General features: G+C 39.6%; 1 pseudogene; it reads left to right on the forward strand.

Annotated features, from left to right (window-relative positions):
• The first annotated feature begins 9,679 nt into the window (after positions 1-9,679).
• LOC129250579 (uncharacterized) overlaps positions 9,680-14,160 on the forward strand; it is a 66,336-nt pseudogene continuing 61,855 nt past the window's right edge.

Raw genomic sequence — 14,160 nt, forward strand, 5'->3', positions numbered from 1 at the left:
ACTCAGAGGAGGCCTTCCTCTTTTTCTGCTACCATCAACTGGTACCGCATGAAATACTTTCAAAGCCGGAGCATTTGTATCCATTCGGACGACATGACCCAGCCAAGAAGCCGCTGGATCTTTATTCGCTGGGCTATGTATATGTCATCGTAAAGCTCATACAGCTCATCGTTCCATCGCCTGCGATATTCGCCGTTGCCAACGTGCAAAAGTCCAAAAATCTTCTACAGCATCTTTCTCTCAAAAACTGCAAGAGACGCCTCATCGGATGTAATCGTCCAAGCTTCTGCGCTATGCGATAGGACGGGCATAATGAGAGCCTAGCAGAGTAGGGATTTTCTAATTCTCTGTGACATGCGCAGCTATAACTGCTTAACAAGTTCGAGAAGCATTCCCTCCATAATTTAAGCAAGCTCCGGGTGGCAGTCAGTCTGCATATCCCTCGCCGTCTTTGTTCTTACAGAAAATCGCCCGGTCTTGAAACCTTCTGTTAGCCGCCAAACTTTCTTATAGAATTTTCGGGTGTTTTTCCTACATAGCTCGTGTTGCGCCCGATCGCAACATCCTTTCTTTCTGCGGTAGCACGACATTTCTCGTCGTACCAATTTTTTCGGGCTAGCCGAAATCCGAGTTCTGCTTCGGAGGCGGTACTAAAGAACGAGGAATGTTGTTCAATTGCTCATGCATGCCGGATTGTTCGGTAGTGCTCTCCAAGAGCACGAGTTAGAGTCGAGTGCCGAATGGCTGTCTCTTCCGATTAGAGCTTTCCGATGAGGAACATTCTTTAGTTAGAGGTCCGTTTTTTGCTACACAAAGGCGTGTGCGTATTTTCGCTCCAACAAGGTAATGGTCCGAGTCGATGCTGGAACCTTGCAAGAATGATAGAAAGAAGATTGCGCCCATCAGAGCGTACGTGACGTCACGTATGCTGAGTTGTGCAGTATTGCCAACCATTTGCTCTTCGCAATAAATTTAGTGCTTTCTTGTGGTACTCAAATACCACAAAATACGACTGTGAAGTATCTTGGTGTACATCTTGACAGAAGGTTGACCTGGAGATCACATATAAACTCTAAAGTGAAGCAACTTAACCAAAAAACAAAAAAGATGTATTGGCTTTTTAGTAAAAAATCGCAGCTAAGCCTGGAAAATAAAGTAAGAATCTATAAAGCAATCTTAAAACCGATTTGGACTTACGCTTTACAACTCTGGGGAACAGCAAGTCACTCCAATGTGGAAATAGTCCAACGTTACCAGTCAAAAACTCTAAGACTAATAACAGGTGCTCCTTGGTTTGTGAAAAATTAGGAGATACATAAAGACCTCAATATTCCTTATGTTAAAGAAGAGATAAAAAAATATAGCAAAAAGTATATTAATCGACTCGACAATCATTGTAATACCCTAGCTATAAATCTGTTAGATAATAGTCAAAGTATACGACGACTAAAACGATTCCATATACTAGATTTATCAAATAAATAATATAAAATATCCTAACATAAAATGGCATATAATGGTTAGTCTCAGTGGAGACTAAACCATTTCTGTTACGTACCTAGGTTAAGATTACAAAAATTATAACATTTGCTTATTGTCGTCAAGATAGATTGCAAATAAAAGTATACATACAAAAAAAAAAAAACAAACGTCTTAGATCAGGAGACAGCCTAATAGCCCGATGATGCCGCCAAACCAAAAACCGCACCAAACAGTGACTCGTTGTGGATGCATTTGCTTCTCTACAGTAAAGTATGGATTTTCTGAGCCCCAAATCCGACAATTTTGCTTATTGACGTAGCCACCGATGTGAAAATCAGAGAAGAAGAAGAAGTCTCACCACTTTAGAAATAGGTTTTCAGTATTTCCCAATTTTGTTCAAGCGTATAGCGTCCCATTTCGTAAATGTCAAACCTTTAAGTAAATTATGAACACATTTGGCATGCCATTTGTGTTACCATTCTCAAAAAAATAGGTGGTTCAAAAAGCAAACGCTATATGGCCCACCCTGAACGTTTTTTAGCAAATTATGTTTTTTACACACATCTGCACCAAACAACGGTAATATATAGAGAAGTATCTATGACGAGAACGCATGTAATTTCGAGGAGTACTAGTTTTGTGCATGAAAAATATGTTTCACCAAATGTTAACAGAAATGTACTCAACTGGTCACATTAAACAGCAGTTAAGAGAATTCGTTTGTAAGTAGGAAGAAAGAATGTTAACGCTGTAGACTAGCTACAGGCACTTTGTCATAAAAAACAAATAAAAGTTGTCAAAAAAGTCTTGCGGTATTTTTATTGAATTTTCAATTGGTTATAATAATGCGACTTAAGTCAAATATGCGCCGTTTTGTTCGATGACGAGTTCCCAACGAGATGCCAACTTCATAATGCTCCTCTTATAGAAGCTCGCTTCCCTATTGTCAAAAAACTCGGAGAGCCAATTTTCATAGGACTCTCTTGTGGACAACTTCCGACAACCAAGCTCGTTCGCCATGGACAGAAATAGGTGGTAATCACTTGGTGCGAGATCCGGACTATGCGGTGGATGCAAAAGAACCTCCCATCCGAGCTCCCGGAGCTTCTGGCGCGTCACCAAAGATGTGTGTGGCCTGGCGTTGTCCTGATGGAAGACAATTCGGCCTCTGTTGATCAAAGATGGCCTCTTCTGCATGAGTGCTGCATTCAAGCGGTCCAGTTGTTGGCAGTACAGGTCCGAATTGAGCGTTTGGCCATAGTGGATGATTCCCTGCCAATCCCACCAAACACACAGGAGAACCTTCCTGGCCGTCAATCCAGGCTTGGCCACCGTCTGGGCAGCTTCACCGCTTTTCGACCACGACCGTTTGCGCTTCACGTTGTCGTAAGTGACCCACTTATCATCGCCAGTCACCATCCGCTTCAAAAACGGGTCGATTTTGTTGCGATTCAGAAGCGATTCGCATGCATCCATACGGGCAAAAATGTTTTTTTGCGTCAAGTCGTGTGGCACCCAATCGATCTTGGCCGATGCTACGGCTGCTACTATGCCGGTCTCTTTCGATCAATTCAGCGATTTTATCGCAATTTTAGACGACAGGCCTTCCGGACCGTGGCGCATCTTCGATCACCTCTGCACCAGAACGAAAACGTTGAAACCATCGTTGTGCGGTGAAAATGGAAACTGTATCGGGTCCATAAACTGCACAAATTTTATTGGCAGCATGAGATGCATTTTTGCCTTTATCGTAGTAGTACTGTAAAATATGCCGTATTTTCTCTTTATTTTGCTCCATGTTTGCGACGCTATAACTCACGAACGACTAAAAGCAAACAACAATTAATCAAACACGTGTTAGCACGTGAAAAGAGCTTTCCAAAAAGCTCTAGCGTGAACCGATGCGACGAATACAACTAGAACTACGCGCTTGCAAAGACAAGCTTGCGGAAATACCGCAAGACTTTTTTGACAACCTATATGCTAAGTTCAATAGTGGCTTAGAAAGTGTGAATAATCCAAAAATATATACATATATTATGTCTGTCTAAAGCACCTCTATTAAAACTTTATTGTTCCTTCAACCAAATCAAATTCTTCATAGAGAATTGCTTCATTACCAGGCACATAGGAAGATGGCATATGCAAATTCAAATATGAGAATTCATATACTCGTACATATATGTATGGGTTATTCAATAGGTGCGCTTCAACTTTTTTCCGATAGGGAGGGCGAACGACGCAATATTTTTTATTTTTTGCTTGTCATTTGTAAACTTCATTAGTATACATTTCATCATGGAACGCTACACACTTGAGCAACGATTGCAAATCGTGCTACTTTAAGAGCATTACGGCCATTTTACGGTCCATTTAACAAGCCGTCCCGTTTTGGGGTTATGTGAAGTCATTGGTCTACAGTAAAAAGCCGGCGACGATTTGTGAGCTCAGAGCCAATATTGAACGCGAAATTGCTGGAATTTCGGCCGATTTATGCAAAAGAGTGGTCGAAAATTGGGTTCAACGATTGGACTTCGTAAAACGTGCACGCGGTGGCCATGCAAAAGAAATCGAATTTCATACTTAAATGTATATGTTCAAACTCAATAACTCGTTTGTGTTTTATTCAAAAAAGTTCAAAAGTTGAAGCGCTCTTACTGAAAAACCCTATATATACAAAAAACGTCCAAGGAATCCAGCACACATTCATAGGCACAGCACTGAGCCAAGCATTATGAATTATGAAGCGTCAACAAAATTGCTTCATAATTTATTTAAATCACTTTTTAGGTCTTTACAATGAAGGAGTACATTATTATTCGTTGTGTGCTTCTTAATGTTCAAGAAGAAAAGTATGTAATAATCTTTAGAAATAAAAAGTGCATATCAACTGAAAAATATTAGTTCAACAATTTGCGGCGTTAGGCCCTGTTGTTCTAAACAGCGCTGCACATCTCACAAGAACTTCAATATTAAATATTTGACAATTCGGGCTTCATACGAAGGCTGAAAGTATGTACAGGTACAGTACCCTCCAAATATACCGCACTCTGATTTCAGTGTAAGTTTCTAACTTTGCAGATATATTCATATGTTTATGTGCACTTTTTATCAGAACCACATACGTAAAGTAACATACTAATTAATTATTTACCTACTATCAGAGAGCATAAAATAATTGTTTCGAAATTATCTCCTAGTATCGGAATGTCCGGGACGCGACTTCTTTATAATCTACTTGTTGCTGTCTTCTACATCTTACTGTACGCTCATGCGCGCAGTAGACGCACAGCAGCTGTGGCTGCCGGGAATTTAGAAGACACATTTACATATTCCTGTGGGCAAAAAGTAAGGTGAATTTGGCTGTAAAATGAAAAATCTTTATTTATTCTTGTAAATCAATTTCATACCCTTCAAAATTATCCCCTCTCGATGAAATACACTTATGCCAACGATTTTTCCAATCCCCGAAACATGCCAAATAGTCCATTTCCGGTATAGCCATCAGCACCTTCTTCGATTCAGCTTTTATCTCCTCAATCGACTCGAAACGCGTTCCCCGGAGTGGTCTCTTGAGTTTCGGGAATAGCAAGAAGTCACACAGAGCCAAATGAGGCGAATAAGGTGGTTGCGGAACTATATGCGTGGAATTTTTGGCGGAATGGTCACGAAGAACGAGTGCAGTGTGAGACGGTGCATTATTGTGATGCAAAAACCAAGAGTTGTTGGCCCATAATTCTGGTCTTTTTAGACGAATTGCTTCACGTAAACGACGCATAACGCTCAAATAATATTCCTTATTAACAGTTTGGCCAGGTGGAAGGAATTCATAGTGCAGCACACCACGAAAATCGAAAAAAACTATCATCATGACCTTTATTTTTGAACGACTTTGACGCGCTCTTTTCGGTCTGGCCTCGCCTTTAGCACGATATTCGCTTGATTGGTCGGTGGTTTCTGGGTCGTTAGCATAAATCCAAGTCTCATCTCCCGTAATGATGCATTTGAGCTTGTCCTGATAGTCTGAAAACGATTTTTTTCCAAGAAATTGAGAGTTTTCGGTACCAAACGAGATTTGACTTTTCGTAGGCTTTCAAAATAGTCTTTCAAAATGGTTTTCACAGATCCTTCTGATATTCCGATCATATCAGTAAGGTATTTAACAGTCAACCGAGGATTTTTAAGCACTAACTTTATTGACGTGTTGGTCATCTGTTGACGTCGAGGTCGTCCGGAGCGCTCCAAGTCATCAACACCTTCTCGACCCTCTTTGAAGTCTTTGTACCACTTATAAACATTTTTCTGCGACATGGTCGAATCACCAAATGCCTTTTGCAACATGCTAAATGTTTCCGCAGCCGAAATTTCATTCCGCATACAAAATTTGATGGCACTTCTCTGCTCAATCAAATCAGACATTGTAAAAATCGAAAAATGCACTCTTGGTCGTTTGGTAAACACAAGCGTAAATATATTACTGATAATGACATTCACATGAAAGTTGGCCCAGATGTTATTAACAGTGCTGCCAACTCATGAAAAAAATAGCTAGAGCGAAATTTTAATCCCGCGAAGTTTGACAAATAAATTCACCTTACCTTTTGCCCAGAGTTACTTACTGCTTATATAAGGAGCCCTGACCATTCGACATGACGAAAATTCACGATTCAACAAATATTGGCAAATACTTCTGTAGGAAATATTACAGTATTGACTATTTTGATTTGATTTCTTCTATCTTAGATTTAAATTTTTGTCATTGTTGAGAAATTGGGCGACTCGTTTTATGAATGAAAGTATTTTGCTCCTAGAAATATAAGCTCGAACTTATCCATGCATTTGTTTTTGTTGTGCAGTAAAATAGTTGAAACTGTTCATCGCCACCGCTGTATATTGTAATTTTTTAGCATACATACTATGTTAGGCAGGAATTCGATCATTCGGGTGTTTACTCCCCAATTATTGTATGTAGATATGATAAGGCGATGCGTTGTGGGTAGGTCATGGTTGTTTCAGTACATATGCACACATGTAACATTACAAGAGTTCAAGATGCAATTGAACTTTGTACAAACATAACTAACATAATATATATACACTTGTACGCTCTATACATTCTCGTCTAAAATTACAACACAAAAATATAGTAAAAATTTCCATCAAATTATATAAAGTTTTAAATTTAATAAAACGCACGCACCAAGTTGTAAGGTCATTTTACAACGTATTTTGTTTCTGTTGTATTCTTCTTTTTTTCATAAAAACAGAGAACATTGAAGTTAGTTTGATTTTAAATTTTGGTGCTTATAATTCAAATATACACATTAGATTGTATGTATCTTTCAATGTACCTTTAAGTTTGTTTGAAAAAATAAATTCAATAACATTTCGTTTATCAAGAGAACATATAACTGCACAACCAAATGCCTTGCAAAATGTCGCCGGCCATTCGCCAATTTGATTTCCTACAGAAACCAAAAACTGTGCAGAGCCAATACACTAAAGAGATAATTCACTGCTCTGTTACAAGTTTCATCACACCACGGCGGCGGTTAGACTTCATTTTTGACAATTCACACTATTCGTAGCCCGTGAGACTTTATACATTAACGTTCGCTGTATGTATTTACATATTTGCATTTGTAGAACTTTCAGCCAAGAAAGGACGCACATTTATACATATATGCTGGACAAAATTAAGAATAAATTTAATTGCCGTAAGTCATCATCTAAAACGCCAATACTAAAATTGTGTTGTGCTAAGGTTATTAGCTTATGGCAGTTACTAACAAATTGTGTGGAATGAATTTCAATTCACAGTTTCGATTACATAAAAAAAAAATACTACCAATTTTGAAATGTGAAATTTGCAGTGCCAGAAATGACCGAATAAGAGAAACAACAAGCAAGGAACAAATATTTCTCTAAATCAAGAATAAGAAATGTGATTGGCTGCGTTGATGGAGCGCATATGCTCCTACTGCCCCTGCAAGACAAACAGCTGATGCTTTGTTGTAGGATGAATTATTGAATAAATTCAAAATCATTTACAGAAAACTCATTTTCGACCCTCGCTCGGCATTTTGTGGCAAATTCGCTGGGGATTCGCATTTCACAATTCGAGACTACTAAATTCGCCTATATTTTCATTCGCTTCGCAAGTAACACTACTAGCCTATATTTAATGAAATACAAATGATTCTTAGTGCATCTTAACTTCTTGAAGTATTTATTTTTAAGATTTTTCAGCTTTTTTAAATTCTTAGAACAATCCAAGCCGAGTTTAGACAAAATTGACTTTAAGGCAGAAAAACTATGAGATGTGTCAAGTTCAGCAATAAATTAATATCAAGTAATAAGTCATTGAAGTTGGCGAAATCGCATAATGAATAATAAAATGATAACCAGGCATCGCAAGGAACTTTAGCAAAACGGTACAAATCTATTGTAGTTTGACAACGAAAGTTAAATGATGTTTATCTTTGGGAGTTATGGGATTCAAAAATGCATTCATTTTGTAGCTTAAGTTATCATTTACAAATATGAGGTCCAAGATTCTATTCAAAGAATTAACAAAATTATTAATTTCAAATAAAGTAAGACTAAGATTATTATCAATAAACTATACTTCCTGATTTTCAGAAATACTATTTGGTGTAAGAGTAGAGTTATAGACACTAGTTATCTTTTATCTAATTTATCTTACTTAAGCTGAAATTACCCAATACACACAAATGATTGTCATTTAATACTTGACAAACAATGTTGTCAACATGCGCTTTGTACAACTCGAATCAACTATTAGGTGGCAAATATGAACGCCACCCCTACGCAAGCACCCTGTTTTTGCAGCATCCCTATCTTTGCGAAAAACATTAAATAACCCAACAGAATACCACGTTTGCTTATATACATGTGCCTAATAACTGTCCGTTGCTAATGACTGGCGATTTAAAAGCGAGGAAAAATTCTGCTTGAGAGTCTGCCACCGCCCGGCCTCGAATTGCTGATCAAGCCGGGAGTGAAATGGCAAATCTATCCTTGACCTCAGTTTTGCAGGAAGGAAGATAGCACGGCGGGCAAAGTGGTCTCTAAGCGATGCCTATACGCATATCGACCATAAGGCCATCCATATAAACATCACTGGTCAAAATTTGCCCAAACAAAGGTTCGATGAAACAATTTTCAACATCGTAAGGAACGAGACGGTAATATCGCAAACGTCAGCCAAACAAATGGCTACCCAGGTAACGGCAGCGATAGCTAATGCGTGCAAACAACAAGGAAGCCTACTTACAGGTGGAACGACAACACCGAGACAGCCAGAAAAGAGTGTACTAAATCGCTCAGAAAAGTAAAGAGAGCCCACCATTCACCAACGGTGGCGTCACTGAGGGTAGAACTCAGAAAGTGCAAATCAGCTTTCAAAGTGGCGGTGAAAGCTAGTAAACGGGAATGCTTTAAGAAGCTGAGGTACGGAGCAGAAGAGGGCCCCTGGGACTGGATAGAGTACCCAATGTTGCCCTCAAAACGGCTGTAAAAGCGAGGTCTAGCGTGTTTGCAACCTTATTTTACAATTGCCTCCTGGAAGGCGTATTCCCCGACGATTGGAAAAGCAGCGGGTAATGCTTTTGCTAAAGCCGGGAAAGCTACAAGAGCAGAGAAAGCTCATATCGCCCACTTTGTATGTTAGATACAATCTACAACATTTTTGAGCAAATAGTGTGCAACAGAATACAGGACTTCTTTGAAAAACCTGATGGGATCTTTCCCAACCAGTTTGGCTTTCGAAAAGCGCGCTCAATAGTGGATGCCATGAACATGGTAATGAGCATTGCACTAGAAACCTCAAGATGCTGGAGCTGGCCACTACTGTGTGATGCTAACACTAGACATAAAAAATGCATTGAATGCATAAAGCCAGATAATAGGTGCGCTCGCAGCAATTAAAGTTCCGGCGTACTTACATCGCATTATTGGCGGCTATTTTAATTATAGACTGCTGCTCTACGTTACGGAGGATGGCGTTAGACAATATGAGGTGACCGATGGTGTGCCGCAAGGCTCGGTACTTGGTCCAACGTTATGGAATGCAATGAACGACGCCATTCTTAAATTGATACAATTGAGCGATGCAGATAACGTCATTATATCGGTGGAGTCCTGCGGAAGGACGATATGGCTTGCCTCTTCTTATATGTCACACGTCGCGGAGCAACCACCTCCATCACCACTTATAAGAGGGGCAGTTGAGGAAGCATCGAGACATGGTATCCCATTCATACTGGGAGCAGATGCTAATGCACATCATAATGTCTGGGGCAGTTCAGACACAAACGCACGGGGTGAGTACATTTTTGAATTTATAATGTTATTACAATAGTAATATATGGCATATTACATTATTAATATAGGTGATACCCCTACTTTTATAACAACTACGAAAAGGGAAGTTCTAGACATCACGTGTGAAAATGAACGATTGGCGCAAATTTTAAAAGACTGGAGAGTGTTTAAAGACAACTCCTTCTCAGATCATAGGTACCTAATTTACAATATTTCATTACCAACTAAGCACGGCAAGCCGGTTACAAACCTCAGACGCACAAACTGTGTGAAACCACATTAGCCAGGAATACCTCTAGCTCTGAGCTACAGCTCGACTCAACGGTTGATGGGCTGACTTCAGCATTTCAACAAGCTACGGAAGCAGCATGTCCTCAGAGAAAAAAGGGGAAAACCGAAATCTCCACTGACGTGGCAAACCTTAGAAGGGGATGCAGTACTGTGTATAACGAAGTGAGGAGAACTAACTCGTGGGATGTATACAAAAAATGCCAGTAGACTCCGAAAAGTTTTATCTATGAACCCTAGCAACCCTAGATTTCTCATAAAAGGGAACGCCAATTGGACAAGTAGCAGTGAAGAAACACTAGAATTACTAATGCAGACACACTTTCCTGGTTGTATCTGTAACGAAGACAGCAGAATGACACCTCCACAACAGGAAACCTTAACAGATTTCATAACGAAGGGTAACATAAAATTTGCCATTGGCAGTCTTAAACCTTACAAACAGCCGGGCCAGATGGAATCGCCTTACTTTTTGAGGCCGCGATACGACATAATTATATCCCCCAAAAAATGGGCCGAAGCAAAAATGGTATTCATTCCCAATGGAGCGAAAACCACACATACGAAACCGAAGGACTTCACACCGATTAGTCTATCATCCTTTCTGTTAAAAACCTTCTAACCGTTACTAGATATGCATACCAAAGGAAAAATTAGCATCTCTCCCCTTCTGTGGAGCTTGACTGTTAAAAATCTTCTTCAAGGACTTGAAAAAATTGGAGGTAAGATAATTTCATATGCCGATGATATTGTAATAGCAATATCGGGAAAATACATTCCAAAATTATGTGATCTTCAACAAAGATTTCTCAACAGACTATCACTTTGGTGTAAAAATCGAGGACTAGAAGTAAGTCCGGAAAAAACGGATCTGATACTGGAGGAAACAGGAAACATAAAACACTTGCTTTTAAACAAATATTCCAAGGGGGAATAAAGGGACAACGGGCAAAATATTTATGACTTCTACTGGATACGAAGGTAAATTGGGGCTCACAGTAGCAGATAGAGTATGCAAAGCTATGATAGTGTTATACTTAAGGGGAAGGCTAATTGGAAAGAAATGGGGATTGGAATCGAGAATGATATACTGGCTGTACGCGGCAGAGGTTAGACCTATTTTCTACTATGGTATTGTAATATGGTGGAATACCCTTGAGAAAGATTTGACAAGGTTCAAAGACTAGCATCTGTTCTTATGGTGCGATGTCAACCGCACCATCGATAGCATTATATGCGACATTTAATTTTCTGGCGGCAAAATATAAGTAAGTGGTCAACCACGGATTACAGTCACCGTAAAATCCTGGCTGGCACCTTGGGGCTTTCCATATTGGTTGACTACACACTCCCGTCTATACTTGCCATTACAACGTCCACGACCCTCTTACTGTCAAGTGAAGAGTGGGAACAGGGCGATGTAAAACAGGGCGAGTCCATTCATGTATACCCAGATGGCTGAAAACTCGAGGGCAGGGTGGGCGGAGGTGTATACTCCGAACATCTGGGGATCTCCTTTAGTTTTCGCCTTCCCGACTACAGTAGTGTCGTTCAGGCTGAACTGATGGCAATAATGAAAGCCGCGACACTGGTACAGTACCATATGATGCGATATCTGGAAATGATATCTACATTTTCACTGACAGTCAGGCGGTGATAAAATCACTCACGAAACCGTTGACAACCTCCAAGGTAGCCATGGAATGGCGCACATCTCTTAACGAGATGGCTGAGTCATTTCACTTAAGGGTAGCATGGGTTCCTGGTCATCGCGACATTGAGGGTAACTGTAGGGCCGATGAACTAGCGAGACTCGGCATCAAATTGCATCAAATTAACCGATGAGTACATAGGCAATGACATAGGCATACCCTTATAAACATGTAAGCTACTTATCATTGAAGTAAGAACTGCGAACGAAAGATGGCGTAATGAAACCACTTGCAAACTCGCCCGTCAACTGTTGCCGACTTTCAATGCTAATCGCACAGAATCTCTGCTAAGCCAGAATAAGCAAAGTCTTAACACACTGATTTCAGTCAAAACGGGGCACCGCTTTATAAGTAGGCACGCCCAAAGGATGGGTGTATAAGCACATGACCCCTGTAGAAGTTGTCTAGGTAGACAATTTTTAACGAATCGGAAGTTCTGCTGAAATCAGGATAATTTAAAATTTTTGAAAAGCACACACTGGTTTTAGAAGAGATAAGGAAACCTCCCCACGCGCTATCACATTGGGTTATGAGCCTAAGTGTGTCCCACAGGATAACCTCAAATAACCTACACCCAAGCGTACTCGCAGCTTCCGTGAAAAAGCCTCCAATAGTGTAAATAAAAGGCCAAAACAACATTCCACCAAACAGCAACAACTAATATGCTGGCTGATCCGACCGCCAACTGAGAATAGGTTTGAAATACTTGTTCAAGAGAACGAGTTGGAAGCAGCTACCAACGAAGAACAACAAAGGCCGTAACTAGACCCAGGAACGGTGGATGAAAAGAAAGTACCAAAACCGCCGCACAATGTGCAATACTTAAGTACAATAATTAATCCTTTGAATGATAGCATTAAAGATAATTACGAGTTAAAAATACAGACAAAAGAATCAAAACCTTGCTCATCAATTATAAAACTACTAAAAAAAGGACATACACAATATTACATATTTCGTCCAAAGAAAGAATAAGAATTTAAAGTAATACCACGAAAGATGTATTACTATACAGATAAAGATGGAATTACATTTGAGGTCGCTGAATATGAACATATAGTTACTAACATACACAACATCTTTAAAAACGGGACAAAACAACATCTTTCTATTTTCTATGTGAAGCTTAAACTTAATGAAAATAACAAAGAAATACATTCTGTCAAAAAAGTAATAGGAATTGTTCAATAAAACGCAAACTAATAGTTTAATCATGTTGCTTTCAAAATAGGCTCCATTCGAATCATATGCCAACGATTAGTACAGCCATCAAAGCACATTTTAAACGCGTTTGAAGAGATATTCTTCAGCTTCTTCAGCGAATTCTCCTTAATGGCCTCTATCGACTCAAAGCGGCGTCCGCAGAGTGGCAATTTGAGTTTTGAGGAAAGTAAGAAGTCACAGGGGGCTAAATCTGGTGAATACGGTGGTTTTTCGGTGATATTTGTCGAGTTTTAGGTCGAAAAAGTGTTCACAATATGAGCCTTGTGAGACGGTGTGTTATCTTGGTGCAAGATCCATGGGTTTTCTTTCGACAAATTTGGTCGTTTCTAGAGCACACCTGCGGTTGACCGATATAATTAAATGCCAAAAACCAGCTAGTTGACAGATCACACTATAGAGCAGTGGTCGCCAACCTTTTCAATGTGTTGAGCTACTTTCAAGATTTTGAAATAAACAGCGAGCTACTTGCACAAGCCAACATAAATTAAATAATACACACACAGTCACCGACTAACATTCGTTGCGTACGGTCACTATCTCTTCCGCTGTGTAGTAGTTGTACTCTCTTTGCATTCATATTCGTTTACCTACGTAAACACATTAATAAATTCACTTAAATTGCCCGTGTACAGTTGCTTTCGCGAGTGATATCCGAGGGTTTAGTGTTAATATATAGGTGTGAAACAATGCCCCTTGGGGCATCCCCACCTAGGGAAAATAGGTTCGCCCTACTTTCCCCTGGTGTTCATAGCAAGCGTAAAAAACCCAACAAAACGCGAGAATCATACCCCGAACTACCTCCAATTGTTTTTGCGAAAACAGACGACCCTAAATTTATTGTGATAAAATCAAGTGAAGAAAGTTATTCCTGCTTTGCAGTGCACAAAGCTATATTAGCTATCAGCAAGGACATAATTTCCATTTCTGAGTTGCGTGATGGAAGCCTCTTAGTGCTTACTAAGAATAAAAAAATCGCTGAGAAATTCATGTCTTCAAAACTTCTTCCCGGTATATGTTTAATTAATGTAACTTATCAAACAAATCTAAACTGTGTAAAAGGCACCATATTTGCCCCTTTCCTAAACAACCTAACCGATTCAGAAATCGT

This window comes from Anastrepha obliqua, chromosome 6 (genome assembly GCF_027943255.1).
Source record: "Anastrepha obliqua isolate idAnaObli1 chromosome 6, idAnaObli1_1.0, whole genome shotgun sequence".
NCBI lineage: Eukaryota > Metazoa > Arthropoda > Insecta > Diptera > Tephritidae > Anastrepha > Anastrepha obliqua.